Source organism: Amia ocellicauda, chromosome 21, assembly GCF_036373705.1.
Source record: "Amia ocellicauda isolate fAmiCal2 chromosome 21, fAmiCal2.hap1, whole genome shotgun sequence".
Lineage (NCBI taxonomy): Eukaryota > Metazoa > Chordata > Actinopteri > Amiiformes > Amiidae > Amia > Amia ocellicauda.
Window position 1 is genome coordinate 12,326,596 of NC_089870.1, and position 27,095 is coordinate 12,353,690.

The 27,095-nt window shown below is 35.9% G+C and overlaps 1 protein-coding gene across 3 annotated transcripts in view; it reads right to left on the reverse strand.

Moving 5' to 3' along the window:
- The window catches only part of fut8a (fucosyltransferase 8a (alpha (1,6) fucosyltransferase)), a 252,183-nt gene extending 226,092 nt beyond the window's left edge, over positions 1-26,091 (reverse strand). For all 3 annotated transcript variants that reach the window (XM_066694455.1, XM_066694458.1, XM_066694453.1), the window contains exon 1: positions 25,927-26,091. The gene's annotated coding sequence lies outside the window, so the exon portion shown is untranslated. The remainder of the gene's footprint in view (positions 1-25,926) is intronic.
- Positions 26,092-27,095: the final 1,004 nt, after the last annotated feature.

Here is a 27,095-nt window from a genome sequence, read left to right on the forward strand (position 1 = left end):
TGGGGGTGAGTTTAACAGACAAAACACCTGGCGTAATGAAACTACTGTAAATGTTTTGTACTTCTGCATCTTTACTACAGATTAACCATGTCTTCCGGTAGGCTAATCTAGACCAAATGAAATATTCACCACAAACATGCCTGTTCGTACAATAAAATAGAGCATGAAAATTGTATCACCTTTTGGAAAGGAAACCTGTCTAATATCCCTTATATTGGTTATATTAGATTAGTTCATTTCAAACAATCAAGCCATTGATTCATTCCTGATCATGTGTCAATAGAGAAACCGAGTAAGGTTATAAGAGCCACAAAATGCAGGAAGTGGACAAAAATAATGGAAACGCCAACAAATTGTCACTTGGTAGCATGCTTGGCCACCGCATGCTGCCAGGACGGCATGGATACAATGTGGTGTGGCGTTGACAAGGGTCTGGAGGAATCTTGCTCCATTTGTCCACAAGGAATTCCTCCAATACACGCTGGTTTAATGGAGGCGGAAAATGCTGTTACAGGTGCCTCTCCAGTCCCACAAATGCTCAGTGGGATTGATGTCTGGTGATTCTGAAGGCCATGGATGATGGGTAACTTTGTCCTTGTGCTCCTCAAACCACCCCTTGACAACATGGGCCCTGGGGACTGGAGCACTGTCACCCTGGAGAAATGCTGAATCGGGGGAAGTAGATGATCACTCAGGTCAGTAACTTATCACGTTACATCAGCTCTGCCATCTAATTGAGTGAGTGAACCCGGGCAAGGCCAGGGAAATGCACCAAACCATTATGGTACCTGGCTCGAGGTCCAGCCTGCTTATATACAAACGACAGGAGTGCTGGGAAGAGATTTTTGATGGCCACATACTTTGCATACATATTGTATAGCCTTTGTAGCCTGGTGTTAAAAAAAGTTGTCCCCTATCTGTATTAAATAAAAAATGGGACGTTTCACGAACAGCACTTATGCAATCTGGTAAAGATCTTAAATACACGTAGGCACTGATGTGTTTAAAAACACATCACATTGCCAAAGCTGTTTTTATCAGGCTCTCAGAGACCTTAACAATACAATTCTGACATGACAAACGATTGCAAAAGAAAACACAATAACAATTCCCTCAGAGCAAACATAAAATGGACATTATCCAGCCAGGACAGTTTAAGAGGGACTAGGTAGAGTAAAGCAATCCTATTAGATGTACTACATTATTTACAGTAACCCTGATAAGTTTACTGTGGAAAGCCTTTGAATTATAATAGTGTACCAAAGCACCTTAAATCACTGTGAGATTCAATCATGGTAGGACACAAGAAAGCATAGTGATGAAAAATACTATTAAAAAAAGTATTAAATTATCGTGCTAGCTAATTCCATGAAGTTTCGTAAGTGAAGTTTCTACTGACAGGAAGTGCACAATTTAGTACTCTTTCATAACAACCCAACCACCTCAAAGTTTCAAGACATAATTACAGGTTAGCAAAATAATCTGGAATTATGTGTCACTTTTATATGGAGTTAAAAATAATGTAAAATGTGACTATATTAAGTAGAGCCCTATAAAATGATCTAGAACAGGGATGGCGAACCTTTATTGAATGAAGTGCCCAAAGTCTGGTTTGTATAACCCTTCCATATTGTTTTCTGTTTTGTTTGCACTTGCACTCAATCAATGCACCTTTTTCAATGTATATTTAATTAATATCTACTGCTTTCACATTTTGTAAAATAACTAAAACTGGTAGATTAATATACATTGTGTGGCACTTATGCTTTAAGACAAAAATAATGCAGAGGTATCAATCTTCCATAATTATGAGTGTGCAAAAATGTACTCTACAAATCAAAGGCATCATTTTTGAGAATTTACAGCTTTCTTTGCCAACTTTATGAAGTTTAAATTGTCTGAGTGTTAAATATGAATGATTGTGGCCATTTCTCCATTTGATACAGGAGATAACGGTAGACAAAATTCTTTCCCCCCACCTGTTCAACAGACATGTCCATTGCTGACCACAATTAATCACAACAGGACAGACCAACAGTTTTTGCACAGCAGCATAAACACTCATCATAACATTATTATTCATTCGTGAAGTGCAGATTTTCGAGCGATTTTTTGAGAGATGCTCAATGACTTGGGGGCAGCGCCGCCATTGCCAATATACTGACTGGTTTTCTAAAGTGCCAATCAGTTTAGACAATTGAGGGACAGGCCTGGGAATAAAAGAAAATGCAGACTTGGCGTGTCAACCTATACGGCTCTACGTGCCACAGGTTCGCCATCCCTCATCTAGAATGATCTAGATGTAGCTAGAATAATTGAGGTGTGACATTGGGAAACAGAAGCTATTGATCTAACAAGTGGAAACATCTTGGGTAGGCCATCATCCAGCAGTGGATTGATATAGGGTGATGGTGTGGTTTCATATTGTAAACCACAGTTTTCTGATGGAAGAGTAATCTGAAAGTACTATAAAAGTTATATCACAATAATGTATAATTAAACCACAGTGGAATAGTATATAATAAAAGAAGTAATGAAAATGTAAAATATCCAAGATGCTGCAGGATAGAGAATCACATTTCTTAAGGAAATACATACAATTTTAAACAGTGTCTGAAACTGCAAATGAAAACAATTTTGATAGACGAAGGAGACTAAAGAACTGGCTCGTGGCAGTGTACTGATGTTGTGCACAGCATAAAAGGATTTATGACAACTATATGGCGTAAAAAAAATATGTAGTCTGTATTTACATATATAACTTGTCAGTTTCCATATGTGTTGTCACATCCCATATCCTATGTCCACAATGTTGTTACAATACTGAATGGAGTTGTAAAGTATGCAAATGCAACTGTTTCAAGAACTAGAGTCGGGAAAATCCCTACCCGGTGACATCAATTAGACAGGGAGCATCACTTCTGCTCTGGTAGGTTTGCTGGAAGTGCCATTGCAGAAGTTCATCTCTGGCACTTGTTCAGTCTGATACTTTATGTTTTACTGATGCTTCTCTAGTTTTCACAAGGTAACTAAATAATGAAATACATTTAAAAACGTGGTGAGTTATGGCTAAGAAACATATCAGTGGAGTACTGTGATCATTAACAATTGATTTCCACTTGCTTTATACTTCACTATGTTGCATTTTGGCCTGCTGAGCAGGGGACTTCGTTTGTCATGATTTAATGAAAAATGCAATGGGTTTCAACTTTACTATAAGTAAGGCATTTGATCCATATGACCTTGCATATCTGGCAATTAAAATGTAGTCTTAATCAGTGATAGCCTATTAGTGTCTGTTCATTTTACATGTTTTACATCTTCATTACTTCCTTGTATTATATACTGTTCCACTGTGGTTTAAATGTACATTATTGTAATAGACCCTTTCAGATCACTCTTCCATCCACAAATAAAAAACTAATGGAGGAATAAATGAATATATAAATAAACAAACGGATAAATAAATAAAAGGAAAAGATAAGAACAGGCCTATTTTTTAACATGTATGTAAAGAAACAGAAAGCATTTTTTCATCAGTGCTCAAAGGCTATTCCCTTCAGAAAATCCAATGACAGGTTACGACTACCATAATTTTCTATGATATCCTGCCGTTAGCATCCCAGGTCCCAAGTATTCAGTCCCTTAAATAAGGACATCAGTAGAGCATGTAAGCAGAATACCAGCACGTTCCTCTCACCGATGCAGTGCTTTTTTCTTGGGGGACTGAATTGGCTGTAATGGGTCTACTCTGGACTACACTATAATCAAGCTCTTCACTGGATGTGGCATTACTTTGGACCACTACATCTTTTTTATACTTTGTCTTGTTCTTTTTCTTCTTTCTAATGGATCCTTCATTAAAAGCATTGGCTAAAATACAGGAGAATATCAGATCTCAGGGCGAGAATGTCACGTTCTCCATCTTGCTCCCACATTAGTGCAAAGTGTGGGAAAATCCCACAGGTATTTGAAGACAGTAACTGAATATATTGGTTCTGTTCTTGTATCTCTGTGCTTGATGGCTTGTAACTGCTCTATATGTGATGTCACCTGTAGCTAATACAGAAACGCCTTCTCTAAGCCTCGCTGCACAGAGGTTTAATTATGTTCTTCAACTATGGAAGAAAGCAATTAATGCCTCATTTCCACTGACGAAGCGTCTGTCCCAGCCACAGTTCCTGAACTTTAAAACACATTTTACTCAGGCAAAATAAAATAAGAATACTGTTCTGTGTGTAAAAATAAAGCAGTAAGCCAATATTTGCTTAATAGTAATAACGATAATAATAATCATAATAATAATAATAGGTGCTTGAAGAAAACTACCATTGTTTAGAAGGCACCACCTTTATACATTTGCTAACTTAGGAACGCATTACTATTAATAAGAACATTAATAAGATTATTAGGATATTAATTGTATTATTATTAGGCAAATATCAATTTTTCTACATTTTCTTAACATTAATTTAACCAGGGACATTGTGTTTCATTTCACTATGTATTTTTGTTCATTTAAAAAAGGTGTTTTTAAAACCTTACTTATGTCTTTACAACATGCTCAGCTCATCTTAGATAAGCAGAGTCTGGTAAGCTTCCTCCAATCTTGCCACCCACAGCTACAGAATTGTGGAACACGGCTCAACTCAAAATATGTCACCCGAACCTTGTTGATGCCTTTTTTCTGCACTGGTGGCTGTTTTACAACAAGGGAAATCAAACTAGGGAGAGCAGATGGCAATGCAGAATACACCATAGGTTTTTTGGCTGGAACTCTTATCAGTGATTTTTCCAGACCAACTACTATACCATGCTGTGTACTAACCTAGCAAGGTAAAACTAGGTAGAGCTAAATTACCAGTTGAGAACAATCAGGATTCAGTATGTTTTTATTATGTTTCTAACGGTTCCCTGTTTAGGCTAAGAATGAATATATAATTTGACCCACAAGCTAATCATAAATTATAAAGCTATCCTCAGTGGGGGCTTGCTTTTTGTCAGAGGCTTCTTTCTTCTGCACATAAACAACCCGCCATAAAATACTGGATTATAATTTCCCTTTAGCTGTTGGCCAAACTGTTAATCTACTCCCCCTCCCCAGCATACTCCAGTTTTTATGTCTCCAACAGGTAATTATATTTAAGAACGTTAGGCTTTCAAGTAAAAACAGTCTACTGGAATGTATGCTTGTCGGGATAAGTAATTATCTAGATTAGACAGGTCGTCTGACCAGCTACTGTCCGTGAGAGTTCAAAGCAAGCTATATTTTTTCCTGGTTTAGCTATAGAATCATCGTTCTTGCTCATTTATTCTACAGCAAAGAAGGGGAACATCATGTATTTTAGTATAAGCCAGTAAAAGCAAATCTGTCAAGAAATAAAAAGAGAAGCTTTGTAGATCAATAATGAGTCATGCCTATTTCTGAATTATTTTCTCTTTTTGGTTTTTGGCGGAACTTACCAGCAAATGAACACATTCCAACATGGTTGTGCTATATCTATTTCAGTGGATTTTGTACATTAACATATTTAGCTTTACTTGTAACCTTTCTGCTTTTTACACGTCTCTTACATCTTTGACACTGAATTCTCAAGACAGTGACACAGTGTCTGTGAAAAGTAGCAAGGTGACAAGCAACTGTGTCCAAACACCAGCAGTGTGTCACGTAAAGGCCTGATTCACTTGGATAATCCAATATAGATGGACTTGGTTTAAAATGCCAATGAAATACACATTCAATGGCTATGTGATACTCATTCTCATTCTTTTGCTCTTTTGCTATGAGCATCTCTTTCACATGACAGAACTTTAAGGAAGAAAACTAAGCAATTCCCATCCTTGCGAGCTAAAGGGGTTTCTGGTTTTCACTCCACCTCAGGTCTCAATTACTTAATTAATTTTAAAAGTAAGAACTGAAATCTCTGTTTTCTTCCAGGTTTTTATCACAGAACACAGCCCTGGAGCACCAGAGTTGCATACCACAGGGCTACACCATTGTAGTTGGATATATTCACATCCTTCATTTGACACAAAGTTAATAGGGAATTGTCAAAAGGTAACATAGACGAGTGGCCATGAGAGTGATAAACTGTGCAAGGCAAGCAGGCTGAAGATGCAAAAGAAAAAAGGATTTATCGAGAACCTCCAGAACAGAAGGTAACCAGCAGGTATGGGATTACAGCAAAATTCAAACTAAAAACGCACAGAAAGATACTAGAAGTCCCTATAATACACTAAAATATTTTCAGTAAAATATACAGTAATATTCTGGCAGCAGATGGTATCTTACTGTAAAGAATAGATTAATATAAAGGCAAATGTAAAGATTTGTTTAGAGTGTAGAAAAAGCTCTCAATTAACAAACATAAATAAGAAAAATCCAGATGACAATAAATACATAGATAAAAATAGATAAGAAAAACAAACAAAAAAGCCAATCACAGACTAAATTCATGGATACATATTTATAATAAAACAGTCTGACTCATTTATTTATCACAGCCACTTAATTAATTTGCAGGATTTCTAAGATTGATAAATGGGTAATGTCTAGTTAATAATATTTCTTAAACTAAATGAATTCACAACTTTTTTTTTTCAAATGGAGGCTATGAAAAATGTCAGCTATACATACAACTGTATTACATTTTTATGTATATAAAATTGAAATCAATAAAATGTAGGCTACCTTTTGCGGCTTAACAGCACCAGAGAAATGCATTTATGGTTTAAATTGTAATCCTAAAGTATTCTCAGCTGCAGTTGGGTTTCTACCCATGGTAGTCTAAATCCTTTACTCTATATATTTTTCAGCATATGACATCCCATTTATTTTTGTATTATTATTTTCAATGTATGATCTGTTAAGCGTATGTTTTGAGAATTAAGTTGCTACCATGAAAAAGCAATGCAGATTATGAGCATTTTATTTTTAGGTTTCGTCAACATTTTTTTTTTAACTCTCTATAACCCAGTAATGGTTAGGCTTCAATAGAAATAACATTCCAATTAGTCTGGCCTGATTTGCTGTGGTCAGTGAAAAATTGCATTGTGACCCCTTTATAAAACCTCCTCATGGTTTCAACCTATAAGAGCATCACATTCCTTTTTTTGTCCTTCGTCTTTAATTGCATAAAGAAAATACAACTACAGCGACTTCAAATGACCTTTGATTGCTGTACAACCCCCCGTGCCAACTGCTAAAACATACACAGGAAGCAGGACATCAAAGATGTCTTCCTTCTCTGACAAAACCGTAATTCTCAGAGTCACATTCAAGTCATGACTTTGCCATTTCATATTTATTATAGTATCTCTTCTGACCTTCATTCCAGTTCAGTCACCAATAGCAAATCACATGAAAAGACCCTGGAAGGCTATTCAGCTCAAAGAACAAGAATTATAGCGGGAGTGGATGTCAAATATAAACCCTGAGTCAATCAAGCTCCCCAAGCATTTGCAAGATTTAATTTTTTAATATTATAAGTGGCCCTAAGAATGGTGTGCAGCACATGGGGAAATAAATATTAAAAAACAATAAATAAAATAAAAACACAGTAAAAATAAAATGTATTACTTCATACCCATATTACAGCATACTCATGGTCATAGTCTTAACCCTTAGAAATATTCACTTCTCTACCTTATCTGCAGTGTGTTAATTTATTGTTGCAAAATAACTGTTGTGTCTCATCCAAAGTGGGTGCTATTGCTTCTCTTTCACTGAGGGTAAAACTGATCTTTGTTAGGAAGAACTGTATTGGAGCACCACCACATTATCTCACATCATGATAATCACAGAAGACAGAAACACTGTACTTTAAAAGGGATTTCCCCAGTATATGTATCTTTTACTTTCTCTTCTTTTCAGTGACCCTAGGGTGCACTGCTGTGTATCAGTTGTGATTGAGTAACAACACCACCAATCTTTTTCCATAACAAGGCAGGTTTTTGAAAATTGATTGCCCTATTGATCCAAACAGCCTTAATATTGTGCTTTACCACACTGCACAATGTGTGTAACACTCACATTAAAGACCGATGTGTGTGCTGAGAAATATAAAGCTCCAGACATGAGCTCATCCCTGTTTCATAGACCTGCAAAAGTACATACATGTTAACCTTTAACTTGGTTGCTTAGACATTTACAGACTGCTACCAGCCAATAATAAGAGTCGGTCTCCGAGGGGGAAGCTCTATTTTAAAAAAAATAAAAGCTCTTATTGTAAACTAATGTCAGTGTTGTCATATTGCTGAATTACAGGGGAAACAGTATGACAAGAACACTGTTTTGTATTGTTTTGTGCTGCACCACAGTGTCTGGGCAATTCAAGGCTTTTACAATGAAAAAGAACACTTGACATCATATCACCGAATGCAATGTTTCCTTTAAATGGAATTGATTGAGTTAAAGCACCAATGGGATGGTGCTTTAGCACTACCTTTATTTCACAAAATCTAACTGTCATCAATGAAAGATAATGGTTTCAGCACACTATATTTCTCCAGTGCTCAGAAAGTAACATTTATAATATAAGGGTTACAACAATATTTTGCAACGTTTTAATAATATTTGTTATTTCAGGCAAAGCATAATGGAAAAAATGAAACTATAGCTTTTCTGTCATAGATAAAGCTACCATGGCACACACAATCTCTAGTTCATGGAGTGTGCAAACATCCTAATTAAAACAAATGGGAATTAGTCATCTAAAACGTATATAGTTTTAATTATTTATAATCTTATTTACTGATCTTCTCTCAGTGCAGGGCTTAGAATTAACCCCAATTTGAATAGTACTGACAAATATTCTACTACATCCCTTCATTATACATCTTTTTTCACAGTGTCTGAATATATTTTGCCAGAGTTATGGAATTCAGTGGAGTAAAACAGCAAATAGTATCTATAAAAGAATGATCAGTGAGAAAAGGAAAATAGGTTTGTGTGAGACTTTGTCTCGCAGGGAAAATACTAAACAGGAGACAGACATGCAAAGAGAGACTTATCGTCTTCGACAACTGTTTGTTGAGAATGATAATAAAAAAAAAGTGAACTACTGGATTAAGATCCACTAACAAGGATGGAAATAAGATTTGCTTCGTATAGCCACAACTAAACAAGCTCCCGGCTCTTCTATATATGACAAAACCAGGTGCTGTTCATGTATAGCAACTAGATATGGATACAACCAACCTGATACCCTAGAAAAAATAAGTGGTGATGCATATACATCTATCAACATTAGGGAACACCCTGAAAGTATTTAACTAAAACAGGACGAATCAGTCTAAACCAGTGGTTTTCAAACCGGTCCTGGACTACCCCCTCTCCCTGCTGGTTTTTGTTCCAACCAAGGTTTTAATTGCTTAATTGAATCCTTAATTGAACTAACAACACAATATACAGTTAAATTAAGTAATTAAGACCACGGTTGGAACAAAAACCAGCAGGGCAGGGGGTACTCCAGGACCGGTTTGAAAACCACTGATCTAAACTATTGATATTTGCAAAAATGTGACTTTCTCACACTGACCCAAGTGGCTTGTTGGGCACCTGAAAGTTTGCACTGTTATGAGTTCTTGTACAGATACTATTTTTCTGCTGTTTGTGCGTGTTTCAGAGGACACATGATAGCTGCCTACATCCCTCCGACAGTAAGTGCAAGAATCATATCGGTGCGCCAAGTTGACTAACAATTTGCCATTCCAGTTTGGGATGCCATATATGTAACTTGTAAAAGTAATTTTCACTATGACAGCTGTTCACTGTGTTGTAAGTCTGTCTGGGGACAGGCCATCTTTTAGGAAATAGAACAACTTTGAAATAATATATTTTTGATTTAAATAGTGTCAACCCTAATGCTTACTTCCATCAACAGATGCATTGGAATTGGGAGAGAGACATGTTGTTATGTACAAACGGCAAACGTTAACCATCTGGACTAGTTTTTTCTTAAGTAAAAAAAAGCATATGTGATTTGTTAAGGTCTCAAGTCATTGTGGCGGTGCCGTTAGCTTTCAGCAATTAAAATAGCAAATTGTCAACGGTGAGATGCATTGGATAGTTAGCAGGCATAAAATAATAAATGAGGATAAACCATTTAAAAGGCAAGTTAATTACCCCACTCAAACCTAGGCACCTTAAACATAAACATTAGAAAAAAACAAGCCTAAATTATATAGGTGATGCAATGCAGGCCTACATTTTATGGAAAGGAAATGATCCATCCTTATCTAATGGCACTTATACTGCAAATACATTAACATATTTTGTATTTGGTAAGCTCAATGCAAGGGTTCTCCTCCTCCATAAAACAGCAAGCAACCAGCTTCCTAGTGTTGAGAGGAAGGAGGAACGCCCGGGAGTCAGAAAGTGAGAGTGAGAGCAGAGTGAGTGAGAGAGAGATGGATTGATCACAGTAGCAGACTTGATTTATGAATTTTGGATTTGATTAAAGATTCATGGATTCATTTGTGTTTATTAGTATCTGTGTGTAGAGGGGCCTGTTCATGTTTACTTGGGAGCATGGTTCTTGGTTCTTGGTCTTGGTTTTCTTTTAAGAAACAAAACCAACAAAATGATATGAGGCAAATATGCAAATGAATCCGTAAAACAAACAAGAAGACAGATAAAAACTGCAGCAAAAGAATGACAATGTTTAAATGAAATGTACAAATTGATGCAGAGACCATACACACAATAAGTCACAAAGGTGTGTGGATATACCTATGTAGCCTAACACTTGTATTTCTTTTACAATTTGCTGAACATGCTTTGTTTACATTTTGGCATAACCGTGATAAGCTCTTAGATAACTTTGAAGTTATCTAAAACAAGAGGAGCAGGTCATTTTCTCTCAAATATTTTCCTGATTTAATCCCGCTAGAGTGTGACCTCTTCCACACCACTGTTGTGCTGTGAGAACCTCGTTTGTCACTGCACATCTTTTTCGATTTGATACCATGAAAGTTCAGCAGCACAGGATTCATTTGCAATTGTGTGGCTAATGCTTCAGTGAGCAATTCCCAGTGCAAACATGTTTTATTTAATCAAACCATATTTTTTGATCAAACTAGATCCCCATTGAAAGATACGCAATAAATATGAAAACACAAACTACAAGACCATGTTCATAACCTTGCAATCCTTGTTGTGTAAACACGCCACAGACTCAATTCCTTGACTTTTATCGTTTATGACTAGACAAGGACTGGTATCCTCAAGGTGAATCCTCATTCAGTCAAACTTCATCCTGCTAAAAAAAGTTTTCAGAATGTCATATTTTTGTAACCATGTGCTTCCTTTTTCTATACTATTGTCTATTACCATATGGGCACAACTACCATGCAGGCCTTTACTCTTACTTCCCAATTTCAGTTTGACAGCATACACAGTGATCAGATGAAATACGAGAGGTCCATCAAAATATGTCTTTACTCATGTTATTTGTTTTCATTGTTGCAAATGCCAAACAACAGTGAGCAATTTTAATGTTTTACCACAGAGCAAGGGTCAGGAAATTGCTTCTAACTGACAGGGGCACAATGAGCTTGCTATTGAAGCAGATTCATCTTGCACTGTAGCATGTTATTTCTTGCTCTGACAAATGCTCAGTGCTTATAAATGCTCATACCCCCTCTCCCTGCTATAGTTTGAATGTGTTTTTCTATTGCTCCTTCTTACCCCTCTCCCCGCAAAAAGGGTACTTAATTTAATACCAAAAATAAACAGCACTCAAACACAAGATTTAAATGTTTACACTTCATTTTCTTGCAAACATAAATATGTTCTCAAACAATTAAAACAAACAATAAGTTTTGTTTACTATCTGAATACGTTATCTGCCCTTCAACAGCATGTTTTCCAGATGTAGTAATGGGGGCAGCGAGACATCATAATACAAGTTTAATCTAGTTCACAAGACGGGTGGTCCAGTGTAAGGATAAGGGCTTGTTATTATGGGGTTCAAAAATGTACTTTACTACTGAGACTCCTCGTGTGTAAAGGCCGTTGCACACTGTATCCGATACATCATTTGTAGTCTGTCATCCGAAAAGTTGTCAGTCAAGGACTTTGCACATTGGATCCATTAAAACCACACCAGGTTCATAGCCTTTCCAATTTCTTGGGCTGGTATGTGTCTCACAAGCTACACCACCGTTTATTTACCTCCTCAACTACAATGAGATGTAAAAAAAAACAAAATAAAAAACAAATTGCACACAAACTACACCTCACCATAAAGACACAAAAGCACAGTACATGGTTTAACTATTTGAAAGTGCCAATCTTTGTAAATAATGTTGGTCACGTTTATATTGTTTATCTGTGCTTAACCAGACTCTGTAGGATAATTCTAGCTACATCAATAGGTACCATTCCAGGGTTGATTTTTTTTTGGGCAATTCACACATTTGTTTGGCCAGGAGGCACCAATTTTTGCCCAGGCACGTAACATTGAAACAAAGCGAACATGTTTCCATTCCAAAATTGACACATCACCGTCGTACGACAATAATGGACTCGGTTTGCAAGCTGAGAACAATTATTGTTCTTGTTTCTGATGTTTCTTACAATGGCTTCTTCAACCATTTTGAAGGTGTCAACGTCAATCTTTACAGTTATGTAGCTACAATACATGTGATGATTCATAATCTTTATGAATGAATCCACTGAATGAAACTGGAGATATACTACTACTGGTTTTTGCTTCACTGTATTACAGCAGCGAGTGAAGCCTCACACCTTACATCACAACATGGTGCCTCATACCAACACAAGTACGTCTGATGGCAAAATCTACACATTAACTTACTATAACTGTCACCCATTAATAACTTTGCTTTATGTCTCCAGTACGGCATTCTTTTCCAACTACATACAAAACAAATCACTGTATTTAAGCTTCCCTGAATCTTCGGGTACTCAATAGTACTGCCATGCAGATGTGCCCGCTCCATGTGGGGCTAGTCTAGTTAATAATATAACAATTACAGAAATATGAATTTAAATATTTCAAAAGCATTCCTCATTCCATATTAATATCCTAATTCCTTAACTCAAAGTGACAGAGCGAAATTAAATATTTAGACGAGAAAGTAAACTGAGATGCAACTGTTGATATTTCAGGGGTAGCCTAATGACAAACCTAATGATTAGCCTACACCTCCTTTATCAGGCATAATTTTGTTTGTTTTACCCCTGCTGAATTGTGTGCAATTTCTCATTAATCCGTTTCTTAATTATTCAATTTCAATTTTTTTAAGAGTTAGATACAGAGCAGAAGGAAAAAATTAGGAACTATATCACACATGCATTTGTATTTACAGTATAGTGTGAGATCACTTCCTTTTCCTGAAGGAATGCATTAAAAACTGCAGAGACTTGCAGTGACACTTCCTAAACGTTTTGCTGTCCTACATGGCTTAATTGCAACTAGCACATTCAGAAATAAACTAACAACAAATTAAGTCTACTAAATAACAATGTAAACTAGGCACTGTACTTTTGATCCATGTGATTAATAATACTTTGAATTTGTTATTTTATGAATGTGTTAATTTATGTATTCGATCATCCATATGCCTTACTCATAGTGGGGGGTCTGATAAATTATTCATCGCTGTGAAATTTACGGTATTGGTCAAGCAACAAGAATGAAAATGACCTGGAAAATTAAGTAATCAGCTTGTCATCTACTAGATAATTATATTATCTTTATATAATGGTGGGCAAATATGAGTATACTACTTCAGTATTGTTTATAATGGTCACTCTTATCTAGACTGACATTTCATATGACCAAATCCTCTAAAGGAAAATAAGCTTGCAGTTGAAGTTTGAAATACATAAAGAACAAACTGAGAGTACAGAAAAATACTACTTATAGCCTCCTAATAAATACATAAACAAGTATGTTAAAAATCTGAGTGAATATTTAAATATTTTTTGGGTGGGAAGCTACACAAGATTACAATTTAGTTGGTGCATCATTAAATTCTTACAAGCCACATTGCAGAGCAGCAGCACAGATGCTGAAAGACTATTACGATTAATTGATTGCAGCAGGGTATTACCGAAGGAAATACATATGTGAACTCGATACAATTTTGCCTTGATTTATTTTATGTATGCATAATGTATTTAAAATGATAACGCAAAAGTTATTTTCGTTTAAGGTTTTCCTTATATGAAATGTTAGTCTCCAAGTTAGGCTTTAAACACCTCTAATTTAAAATATCCATAACTGCACCCTTGTCTTTTCTTTGCATATGTAATAATTAGCCAGTAGCAGTGGTTGTGTCATTTTCTTTATTATTACTATTAAAAACAATGTGAGTCCATTGTTTAATTGTTAACCATGGCCGAATTTGGCTCATCTGGAAATTTGCAGAGGTTGTTTAATTTGTTTTAGAAGCATAAATAAAAGTCTGAGATTTGTGTGTTTTCTCCAAAAATAAATACAAATAAATAATAATTCATGAATGTTACATTTAATATAATCAAACATTTTATGATTTGCTAATCAATTAAAACAAATTACATTGTACAGTATTGTATATACTGGGGGAAATAGATACACAACTGTGTTTAATTGAATTGATCTGTAGTTAACAAATCTGGCTTAAATGAAAAAGGATACCTTGCTAATTGTGATTCTTCAAATCCACTGGCATTGTCTTTGTGTCCTGCTGTGCCAGGAGATAGAAATCTCACTGGGAACATCTAATCTTTAAATATGGGAATGTAGTCATAGGATAATTACTGTAAAGCTTTTTCTTTTGTGTTGACTGTAATCTTGTAATGAAGACGGATAGCTGAAGTTCACACACACACAAAATCATTATAGCATCAATAATACTAATACAATAATGTAAGTGATAAGTATTATTTTCTTCAATAATTACTTTTTTAGTCATATTTAAAACTTGTTTTCATATATTTGTTCACTATGTACAATGCACTGCCAAATGTTGCTGCTACTACTATTACTTCTACTACTACTAAATAATAACAATAATCATATTAATAATAATAATAATGATTATAAAAATGATACATTAATTTAGGTCATTGCCTAATTTTCCCAAGCTTAATCTATATATTTTATTTATTAACTCATTTATGTCTTATGTAGTTTGTATTGCAGCCAGTTTATTCATTTGGAATTGGCTTAAAATCCTTGGAGGGTTAATAGTATTTGGATACAAAGCAGGAAGACAATTCACTCCATTTGACTGCATTATTTTTGGAACCTAAAACGGAGTCTGCTTTATATATTGATTTATATCTTGGGGACATGTACAATAAATACATTCCATGACAAGAGATGCACTGTAAATTAAATTTACACACGGGACTAATTTCCATCAACAGTCCCCAGGCAGGCAAAGATGACACCAAATCTCAGAATTCTTTCTACTCCACTGAAACAACAATACCCCTCTATTAAATGACAGAATTAATAAAGCTGCCAACAGATTATAATGCATGATTCATAATTAATTAAAAAGTCAAAAGTGCATAACAATTAGCAGCTCACACACAACACAATGCAATTTCTATAATATGTATCACTGGTACATGCTATAGCAATTAACATTCTAACAGACCGTTCACATTTTCAGTTACATCCTGAAATCACTACATCACTACAATAACTACTAAAATGTTATATCATAGGTTCCCAAACTTTTTGCCTGGCACCCCCCCTACACATTTGTGTCACAACTCCCTCCATCTCACGTGTTCATATTTTTTACTTTATGGAGCAAATGCATCTACTTGGGGACAATAACTAAGGTAATATTTTGGAATAGTAAATAATAGTTGTCATTTTTTAAATATACATATTTTATTTTTCATAGTGCATTGACTGTCTGCACAAACTGACCAGAAATACACACCCCAGCAAAGCAGTCAGTAGTAATGATGGCATTGTATTTGAACCAAGACACTGAAACAAGCTTGTTATTTCTGAAAACTGTGCTGTGTTAGTAGTTTCTCTTGAAATGCAAAGGCCCACTGTGTGGGCGTTATTTTCCAGGGAGCTGTGTGTAGGGGGATGGTTGGAACAATCTGAAAATGTGTTTTCCTCTCCAATTATGCCCTAGCCAGCATAAGTAAACCCACTTTATGAAGCTGTAAAAACTTTGAAATTCTCACTTCGTTTGATAGGCTTTCATCCCATGAACTCTTGACATGCAAATGCTCCTAAATGGTTCCCATGTAAACAAAGTGTCTCAGTGTAACTCCATTGCTACAGATTCATAGTTAAATGTACAACAATTAAGATGGCTAGTGTGTCAGTCACAGATCCCTTACCAAGGCTGTAAATTTCACCCATATGGCCTTCGGTGTGATTATAAAGTTCAAGACGGATCTGACAGTGATAAAGAAGGCAATGAAATCCAAGCCCAAGGTAATGTCTGACAACAGAGTTATTGCTTTTGAGATAAAGAAGGAAAATCCTGTACCTTTTGTACGCAGTTCAACTTTGCTGTGACATTAATTGTGCATGATTTCACCACAGAATTTAAAGTAAAAAAATAAATATGTAAAACGCTAAGGCCCCAATGTGGTGAACGTTTCAGAACCTACTTGAATGATGTCACTGTTAACAGGCTCATGAATACTTCACATCCTGTTACGCTCTCCCCTTTTACACTCTGTAGAAACCTTTGGTATATATCTACTTGATCTACGTTAAGGCTCCACTGTAGTGAAAGTAACCCAAATTTGAACCATTGTCGCAAGGGCCAAGCCACCCAGCCCAAAGAAATACAAGATAGGTGCTGTAATATCTGAACTACATAACTTGTTCACAAGTATCTAGAAATTTATAATTTTCTATTACTGACATCTGTATTATTAACTGTAAGTCACCTGGGATAAAAGTGTAAGCAAAAGCACTAACGAATTCTATAAACGAGCTATGCTGAACACAACTCATCTGAACTTAGTAGAGAAACTCTCTCTCCAGCGATTTTAGAAGCATGTGATGAAACAACTAACATTATTCGATGGGTAGGAGAAAATATTTTTAAAAAGGTACTTCTGCCAAAAGAGGAGAAAAACTGAAGCTGTCCTTAGATGAACAATTCAACAGGATTTCAAGAGACTATACACATCTTCCATTTAAATTAAATCCTTTGCAGTTCAATAAAAGCCATCCAGTTAGTATGTCAGCTTTTGCATAACAGCTTTGAGGTAAGGTAAGACAGCTGCTGAAGAAAAGCACTTATGATCTTCAATTACAGAGACAAATAATTGAAATACTGTATGAAGTAGATATGCAGAGTGCACAGGGTTCAACCAGGCCCTCAATATCTTGTCATCTGTGGCTGGTGGAAATAGATTAGGCTACATATTAATTTGATGATTAAAAAGATGAGTGATTACTTGTTTGTTTATTCGTTTTTTGGGGTTGGGAGGGGGTAAAACTTTTTCAGTTAAAGACTTGAAATCAAAATACACTGTTGTATTGTTAGGTTCTGTAATATATTGTACATTGTAACTACTACGTTTGTGTATGCCTCTGATAGCCCTGGCAAAATTGAAGAAACTACTTGGTGAAGCATTATTCCACTCCTGCTTTTGTCAGTGTAATGCAATTGCAACAGTACGTTTGTTACAAAGCTGTTGGCGTATCCCTTATTTTCTACAGCTGACTCATCTGACGTCCCATTTTTTCTCTCCCTGAACGTGATTCTTCTTGTCAGGTTCAAACCTTGTCAAAATCACATCTTTAATGTGGGTTACTGCAGTTTGTACTGCAGACTTCAACAGCCTGAGCCTTAACTTATTCAGCCTTCTTTATAGGCTACTGTTTGTTTCTGTTATGTAACTCAAATCGAATTAGAATTCATATTCATGCAGAGTGCATCTGATTTAGTATTTCTGGGCTTTTCAAAATAACCAAAGTGAACACTGAATTAGTTATTGTTCATCCATAAGCATTGATGTGTGCGGCAAAGTCAGAATTCACTTCTTCAGAAAGTCTTGTTTAAACAATGTGCATCAGCCAAGGACACAAAAGCTGACAACAAAATATAGAATGCTTTCCAATTGAAATTCAATAAAAATATGAAAAACAGTCAAACAAAAGTAGATGAATGGTGCCTTTTTTAATTTAATATCTTCACCCTCCTACCCTAGACAACAAAAAGATTACTCTTCATTATCTTGGGGGAAGAGGGTGGGGGTTTGCACACAAATCCTGCATATTTAAGCATCCTGCTTAAATATACTACAACTATAATTGCATTGAGTTAATACAAATTCAGTGTCTTTAACAAATACCATCTCAACCTCTATATTTAATACAATATAGAATAAATATAAAATAATAAAGGTTACCAAAAAACTATAACAAATACTGCATAAGGGCAGTGTTAGATATATTACCAAAAAGTGCCGTTGCATTTACAATTAGAATACTTAAAACAATTCTCAGTGACTAAAGCAGCTTTACCAGAACACATGTACAGTGTGAGCAAAAGCACAACAGAACAAGCTTTTTCAAAGTACCCTGTTCAGACACTTAAAATCAAGTCAAAACATAACCTCCACAAAGTCCCATCAGGGATTTCAATCTATGGCTATGGGTTGTTTTCAAAGCACTAGCCTTATCTCTAGTGTTCGTCAGTTATAATGCAAGGGTGGTGGAAAGATTGGCGGGGGGGGGTTGCATCAATTATACTATTATTTAATCCTCTGTTAAGCAGAAAGAAGTGCACACTATCATACTATCCATGCACCACACAACTTCAGTAACCATGGTGACGTGCCCACATACTTCAAACGCTCAACTCTGGGATACATTGGTGATTGCAGCAGGTCTCCAGTAAAAGCAGGTGCTACCTTTGAATGAACCTTGTAAACCATTTCATAAAAGTGTGTTGCTGCTCTGCAAACGTGTAGCAAGCTGTTATCAATTCCAAACAATACGTGTACATGTAGACGTCTCAGTTAACTGTCAACAGTAAGTACAGTGGTGCTTACTGTGTACTTATACAGTCATGTATTACAAACTAAGATTCTCATACAATGAAAGCCTCTCTGGTTTATTGGGTTGTGAAATCGTTAATCCCATTTTCATTCCATGTGCTTTAAGATCCAACCTCTACCCAGTGTTTCCAATTTATCAAATTTGTCACAGAAGGCAGATTTAGTTACTTAGTTAGTCCAGATTTTTAGTTTGGTCGCTTGTTTTTTTGTTTTTGTTTTTCTTTCACATTTGCTGCAATATTTCAGTATACGTAATCATAGTGTTATATTATTTATAAATTATACTACTTACCCTCTGCACTACCTGTATAACACTTGAGATAAACTACTCCTACAAGCAAACTATTTGCAATTTCAACCCACAGATATGCAAAACTGCAAACAGTCAGCTGTTACCAGAAGCACTGTAACATGATGGACTAACATAAGTAAGCATTTATTCTATACTTTACCTATCCTGTTAAATTAAGCAAGGCAAGGACCAAATTCAAATTTTGACCGACCTACCATTCAATTCTAATACTTAATGGAAGTTTGGAATACTTGGAATAATGGAAGCTTCTGTTAGACAGAGTATTCTGTCGTCTAGGCAGAATAATGCAAACTCTAATGTAATCTAATGCAATCTCAGCATTAGCAGGTGGGTTAAGGTGATAATTCGTTCCAAGTCTTTAAAGGACCAATGTATTACATTCCCATTCATTAATGTTGCTTCTTGCATTCCCATGTGATTTGCAGTAAGATTTCTACTTGCCTTTTCAGATAGCTTTTCTGGTAAACCGATACATAGCAAAGCTTATTGGTAGTAAATGAGCACAGGAAGATACATGTTGCATTAGCTAAAAACATTTAGTTGGTAAAATACTCTTACTTTTCCACTTTCTTTCAATAAATCTGATTTTTTAAATAATTTTGATGTGTAACTAATTGCCTTCTATAAATATTTATATGCACGCCAATCAAATATCTGAGTTTTATTAACAATATTTATTCAATTAAATGAATCACAAAATAACAGTTTCAACTGAAGTCAATATAATACTTTGCCACTTGACTATAAATATCAAAAACACATTGCATTAAAACAGTGCAAACAAACACTGTTGTAGGTGTTTGTGGTAATAGAATTAATTAAATATGGCTTGTTTTTGTTGCATAGCTAGACCTGCAGGACAAATATAACAAGGAGGTTAAAAAAAGTGTAAACTCACCAGTGCAAAATATAAAAGCTGTAAGAGGTTCGTAATGTGTAGATTTAACCTTTCAGTTATATTCAGTCATATTGTAGAGTGGTATAACAAACATAGAATACAGAACATGATTCAAAGTGTGGTAGAACAGAATACATTACAGTAGAAGATTGCAAATGAGATGAAGGACTATAGTATGCTTGAATAATGAGCATGTACAACTAACAAACTGTGCCTATGATCTGATCTTCTATAACAGGCAGTACATACCACTGTAAGATAACTTGGGCCCTGCGGTTTATGCAACTTGTCTTTTCAATTGTAATTCAACTCCTTATGCCCTAGATGTCCCAGCAACCACTCCAGATATAGGCCCAGTACCGGAATTCACAATTAAGAAATCAACACTTTAAGCTTTGACTAATTAGAACAATAAAAACTAATTATGCTGAGTATAAATGGAAATGGAATAAATTGATGTGTTAAAAGAAGCACCAAGAGACCTAAACATGACATTGCAATCAAAAAGCATTTAACTGAGCGAATGCATGCAAACAATATCCATCTGGTGTTCTGAACAGCGATTGGTATAATTTATTTTGCACAACTTTATCTTGGGACCACACTCGAAAGCCAACAATAGACGGACATTTGTCATCAGTAAAAAAAACAGAAAACAAAAGGTTGAGCTTGAAAGCTTTGAGACCTCCAGTAAAAATGAAGGAGAGAAAGTTAAATGGTGATGAAATGTTATTGTCGATTTGTCAGAGGCATTTGTTTGTGCTAATATTCCACTGGAAAAAAAAGATAAACCCAAACTACGTGCATTTCTGAACAAATACGTAATAAATGTAAAACGCATCTTAAGTTAAAGTTAATGCATCAAGTTAATTTGAATAAAGTTGCCACCTGAGTCATGCATTACAATTACAAACTGACTAATTATTACAACCCGGATTTGTGTCAAAAGAAAGCACCTATTTATCAGACAACTCATAACTTTCTGATGGCAGAAAATATATTTGAGTGTGTAGTTTGGATCTGCCTCATATTCTAAACCAGGATTTGATGCTGACTGCGAAATGGACAAAAACCTACCATATGCAAAAGGAAACAGAAGAAAACTGACTTTGAATACCTTTTGGATTAAAACTGAATAATTATTTTCTAATTGAACTAAAAGGTATTTGTCAGTTGTTACCAATTTTGTAGATGCTGAAAGAAGTGTTTCTTCTGATGGCCAAGTTTTTACAGAACAATGTCAATCTATGAAAGAAGGCAAGGTTAACCAACTGACAGTGCTTCATTTTAACACAATTTAATGCACAGAACATTTTCTTTCATGAAACTGAAAGTGACACTTAAGGTTCTGCATGAGAACAACCTTGCATTCTTTTATTATGATGATGTTATCTTTGTAATATGTTACACAATTACAGCATTGATATTATGATTTCAGTATTTTATATAAATTGATCCAGATATCAGTGCTGTTTTTTGTTTTTTTAAAGACAAATTATGTGTTCCTACTAGTAAACTAGAATGTTTATTTACACATTCTAAGAAATAATATTAAACAAGATGCATTTGTATTTAAGGGGTTGCACGTCCCTTTAAATTAATGTCTGTAGCTGCTGCTGCTCAATCAGTGTCTCAGTGTGTCTTAACAGAATGACTGATTGAGATGATTAAATGAATCAGGAGATTAATAATCAATAAGTGGTTTAATTAAGCAGACTACATGACCCCTTTCGGTGGGAGGAATGAAATTCAGCCTATGAATGCAGATCACATAAAAGAACAATACCTAACAATAGCGGATCAGTTGGGCTTCGAAAAATATCGCCTTGTTAGAAATATCCCCTTGTTAACAGGCCTTGCAACAGAAATATGCAACTGTGATTAACTTAAGTTGGACGAATGTAAATTGGTGACCATTCCCCTGGAGATATTGCCTTACTCTATCTGGAAAAAAGATGGGTAAGTTCTTAGTAGCATGTCTTTCCTAATTATTCCAAGATCATTACTCAATTTTGTATCATTCTGTTTTTATCTTTCAAATTGTTTGCTGGCTGGATTAGTTACACAGAATGTTTATATACCTCAGAGTAAGGTAAAACAAAGATTGAAAGGTAGCTATATTTAGATGGCTTTTATAATTTAGAAAGGTTTATTTTGTAATAAATGACATGCCAACTCCCCCAAGAACCCACACAAATATTGCCTGGAATTTGCACTCAAATTAAGATTCCACTGTCACTTTTTATTTGTATAATTGAAATTCTAATGTGTGCAATAAATGGATGGATTGATTGATCACGTCTGATGCCAAACAACAGAATGGAAAAGTGAAAGAAAATAAAAAGAACCATGAAATAGGACCATTGTAGAGTATGGAAAGAAACTACCATAGTCATGAAAGAAAACTACAGTTAACTACATTATTAAACTACAACAACCCAAAGAGAAAGCATTTCAATTGAGCATCAGCTACTCAATTTCACAGTAAATGTGAACGAAATTAAACACTGACAATTTAGTTTGACTTCTAATACTTGCTATTAATCTATGCCTTAATTTGCTTTTTTTTCAACCTGAGGCAAAGGCCTAGTGTGCCCTCTACACATGGCATACAACCACATTCTGTAAGTGACCTATAAAGTGTCGGACTATAGTTGCTGATGCCAGCTCTGTCTCTACCAATTGCTTCAATGTACCCTTAAATAACATCCAGCAGAGTCCAACACAGCTGTCTACCGAATGAAGTGTGTAAAACCTTTACTGAAATGTAATCAACTGAAAATAATCTTGCATCAAATACATTAGACAGTGTACATTCATTTCAGGATTTTCAATACTATTGCATTCCCTGCATATCAAATCTGGTTCTTTATAATATTATGAAATTAGCTTGCTGTTACAATACACCTGATATCAAGGTACACTATCAATTTGGCTAGTATTATTTTGATTTGTGTTTTCTATTTGTGTGTTTCCCCTCCACAATTTGCATTGTTTCCAAAGAAACCACTTGGTTTGAGCTTAGAGTGACATTATGACATTTATACATGGTTTGAATTACATTCAAGTATTATGTCCATTTGTAACTGCCAGTTATACTGTACTGCTTGTTCATGCAACTGTAAATTGTTCAGTCTTCATTTAGTAAATCCAAATGTTCTTAAAAGTAATACTTTAAACATGCAGATTTACCAACATAAATTAATCAGTCCAAACACCAGTAGAGCATGAGATTATTAAGTTCAATTATTAAGTAACGTTTCTCTCTATTGTCTGTGACTTTAACTAGTAACTTATGATTGTTAATAATTAACATTTCCTTATTCTGCATGAGCGTAATTCATTCTACTGCAACACTATCAGACATGTATTGAGAACTACTGGATAAGGGTGTATACTTTGTAATGTATATTTACTAAACCTCTGCACTTCTATAATTGTTAGCCTATGTTGTACTTTGTATTAATGGTTCATTTGATGGTTCAACTGTATCACTGCACTTTTGTAGTTTGTATAAACTGTAAGTCGCTCTGGATAAGGATAATATTAATCTGTGAGCTGAAAGTCTTTGAATGGCCTTTGTTCCTCTCAAACCAAACCACTTTTAAAATGCTGACGACTGGCAGTTATAAACTATTCTCATCCACTAACCCCTACTGTGGAAATGCAGCAAAAAATAGCGTCATGAAATGTTTCTGCTAAGTCTTCTAATTATCACCTAGCATCTTCTAACGCACCATCCATACACAAATCGAAACCACATCCTCTTAATTTGTAGATCAATATTTGAAATGCAGTAAGTAAATAAAACAAGGTGCCAACTTATGTATGAATCAAACTATTTTAAAAAGCAGCACACATTATTCTCATTACCCATTGCCATTATGTCAATGATGTTAGTTAACAAAACAAAACGAAAGCAGTTGTCTATATGCATGAGATGAAGAATTTCTTCCAAAGTTATGTGTGTGTGTGTGTGTGTGTGTGTTTATATAGATTCAATTTAGACTGCATTCCTCTTAAACTCATAAAATCTGAATTTGATGTCAATAATTCCTTAGAAAAACATCAACAACTGTCACCACAACATGCCATGTTTCCCAAGTTAAACCAATTTCACTAAACAGTAACATGAACTATAACTCAAGAGGTCAAGATCCTGGAATAATAGCTCCCCCTAGCCGCACAAAAAGTGTCTAAAACTTAAAGTAGCCGTATTATTTTATACAGCAGACAAATGGAGATTCCTCCACTGTGTCCCCATTCCGAGAAACAAGAGAATGGGCACCACATGCGTTCACATTGACTACAGCAGAGCATCGGTGCCTTGCGACAATAATGCAAAGGCTTATGAAGAAATGCACCACATAATGAATGCAGTATGTTCTGAAGACTGGATATGTCCTATATATGTGGTGCATTTTTGTCCCTGTCAGGGAGATTAATCTTTAATACCATCTAAAGACTCCATCTCAATCGCACATCATCTTGACCGAAATGCACGCCTGCTCCTTCTCCTTGCTGTCGTTTAAAAATGTGGGAATAATGCGAGATCCGTTCGGTATGGCTATCTGATTACAGCATGCCCAAAATAGCCAAGTTAAAATACGTACAGCTCTAGCTGCTCTTTTCTTGAGTGCGCTGAGGAAAACCGCAACAAAAGATATGATGAACATTGTGTTGGCTGCTAGCTCACACACCATGATAAACTGAGAACCCCTAGGATGAGCCCTTATATAGGAAATCAAAGGAGATGCGAGTGTGCAAGGGAAATCACATGTTATTTATTAAGCTAAACACCAAGTCTTCACTGCCACAACCTCCAGGTCAACTCAATTTCCCTTTCGTACACGTTAACAGTAATGCAACTATGCAAAAAAAAAAGGTGTAGGTTACAGGGTGAGATCTTATGTTTGACTAATACACGATCGCACAAAGCACATGCCCGTCAATGCCATTTTTTTTTTATTATATTTCAGTGCTAACCAACGTTTAAGGCAATCGGATCTCTTTTGCTATCCTTCATCGTTTCCCAAGAAGTCGATGTATACCAGGGATTCCCCAGCAGAGTTTAAAAAAATCAGCACAGCGTAGGATTATGAGGTCTAGCTATACTATAGCAGGGATACGGCGCAGCCAGCTATAGCTACCTCTGCTGTTTTATTTCAAAACAAGGAGCGTATTATTCCCAGTGTCACGGTCTGTTAAGATCATTTCCATTTAGTTTAATCATCCACCACCAAACGCCTTTCAAACACAATTGAGCCTGATTGCATTCTTCTGGGATATGTCACTTGCTGGATAGCCTCCTTTTCCGCCGCCACTCCGCCGCAACACATGCATGGAAGAAAGGGAAATAAAAGGTCGCGATTTCTGCTTTCTGTCATTTTTCCCTAGGCATCCTTTGCACCTTACTGCAATCCCTTGCCAAAGCTGAGCCCAGTGCATGCACAACGCAGGGCACCGGGCTGTGGGCTCACCCTGCCGAAAAGACCCAGATCGCACCGAAAAGAAGTTCTAACGGGACCAAAGACGCAAACCATCCCTGACCGCTATTTTGGCATCCTGATCACAGCAGCAGCCCGGAGCAGGCAGCTCAGCAACAGGCCGGGGATGGAAACCGCTCACTGACGGCAGCGCCAGAATTGATTTCTATGCGTTTTAGAGCCCGATCCGGAGGAGGAGGGGAAAGACACATACCTTGCTTAGCACACGAGAGATCCAGATGATCCGGCGCAGGCTACGGCTATTCGGTTTGACGTTTCGTGGGATTATTATATAAAAAAGATTGAAAGCTAAGAGGCGGAAACAGGAACTGAAGAGGCTGTTGCCTGGATAGTCAGTGCTGCCTTAGCTGCCGAGGAGACTGAAATTGACATGAGGCTGCAGTGCGCATGCTAGTGTCAGCCTGCTGTATTACAGTTGTACTGACAGACAGGCACCGCGGTACAGGCAGACGTACCCCTGTTTATTTCAGTGCAAAATATCTGTAATTACAGCAGCACAGACACCGATCCCTAAATAATTCAATGGCAGATCACTACAGCCCTAAGTGCATAAGATCTTCATGTCTGATTCATTGAACTGAAACGTAGCCTGTGTGAAATTAGTGACTCTGTTCAGGCATTATGGCATATGCATACTGTGTCAAACTATTACTTAAATCATATTTTATTTTCAAGTGTTTCATAATATATATGATTTTTTTTTTTATGAAAGTGAAATTGTTACAATCCTAAATCCAGTGGGCACAGGAAAGTTAATAGGTTTGCAATAGGACACCAGTAGATGTCCTACTTTATTGTAGAATTTTTATTTTCACAAATATAATTTCCAAATTTACTTATTGTTTTCAGTAAACTGGGACGAAATGCAATTCAATATCACTTCTGTCTGAATTATTCAACTTGGCAATGTCACTTAACAGAGCCATACTACACTGATTTTACTTTAATCATAAATTAATATTTTAAGGTTTCCCATTCATGGACTTGTCTTGCCATTTCCCCGACCTTAACACTAGTTAAATGTTATGGGACACCCAGTAGAGTTGAAAACTACCATAAATAAACAACGAAGAGAGTAGTGACAAAATAATTAGTCTGCTGTCTAAAGTTTCTCAAATTCACGGTTTTATTAAACATCTTCATGTTCAGAACGTACCATAACAATAACCCTGAGTTCAATACTTGGCTTAACTCCGATAGTCGTAGCAAGAAACCTGCAGAATTTATTATAAGGAAACAATTTCTCTCGGTCTCGGTCTCTAGATGACTTTGTAGAGATGACTGATAAGGGCTCCAGCTGCATGCATAAAAAAGCACCCTGCAGTCAGAATTGGGCAGCTATAATGGGCCACAGGCTGGAGT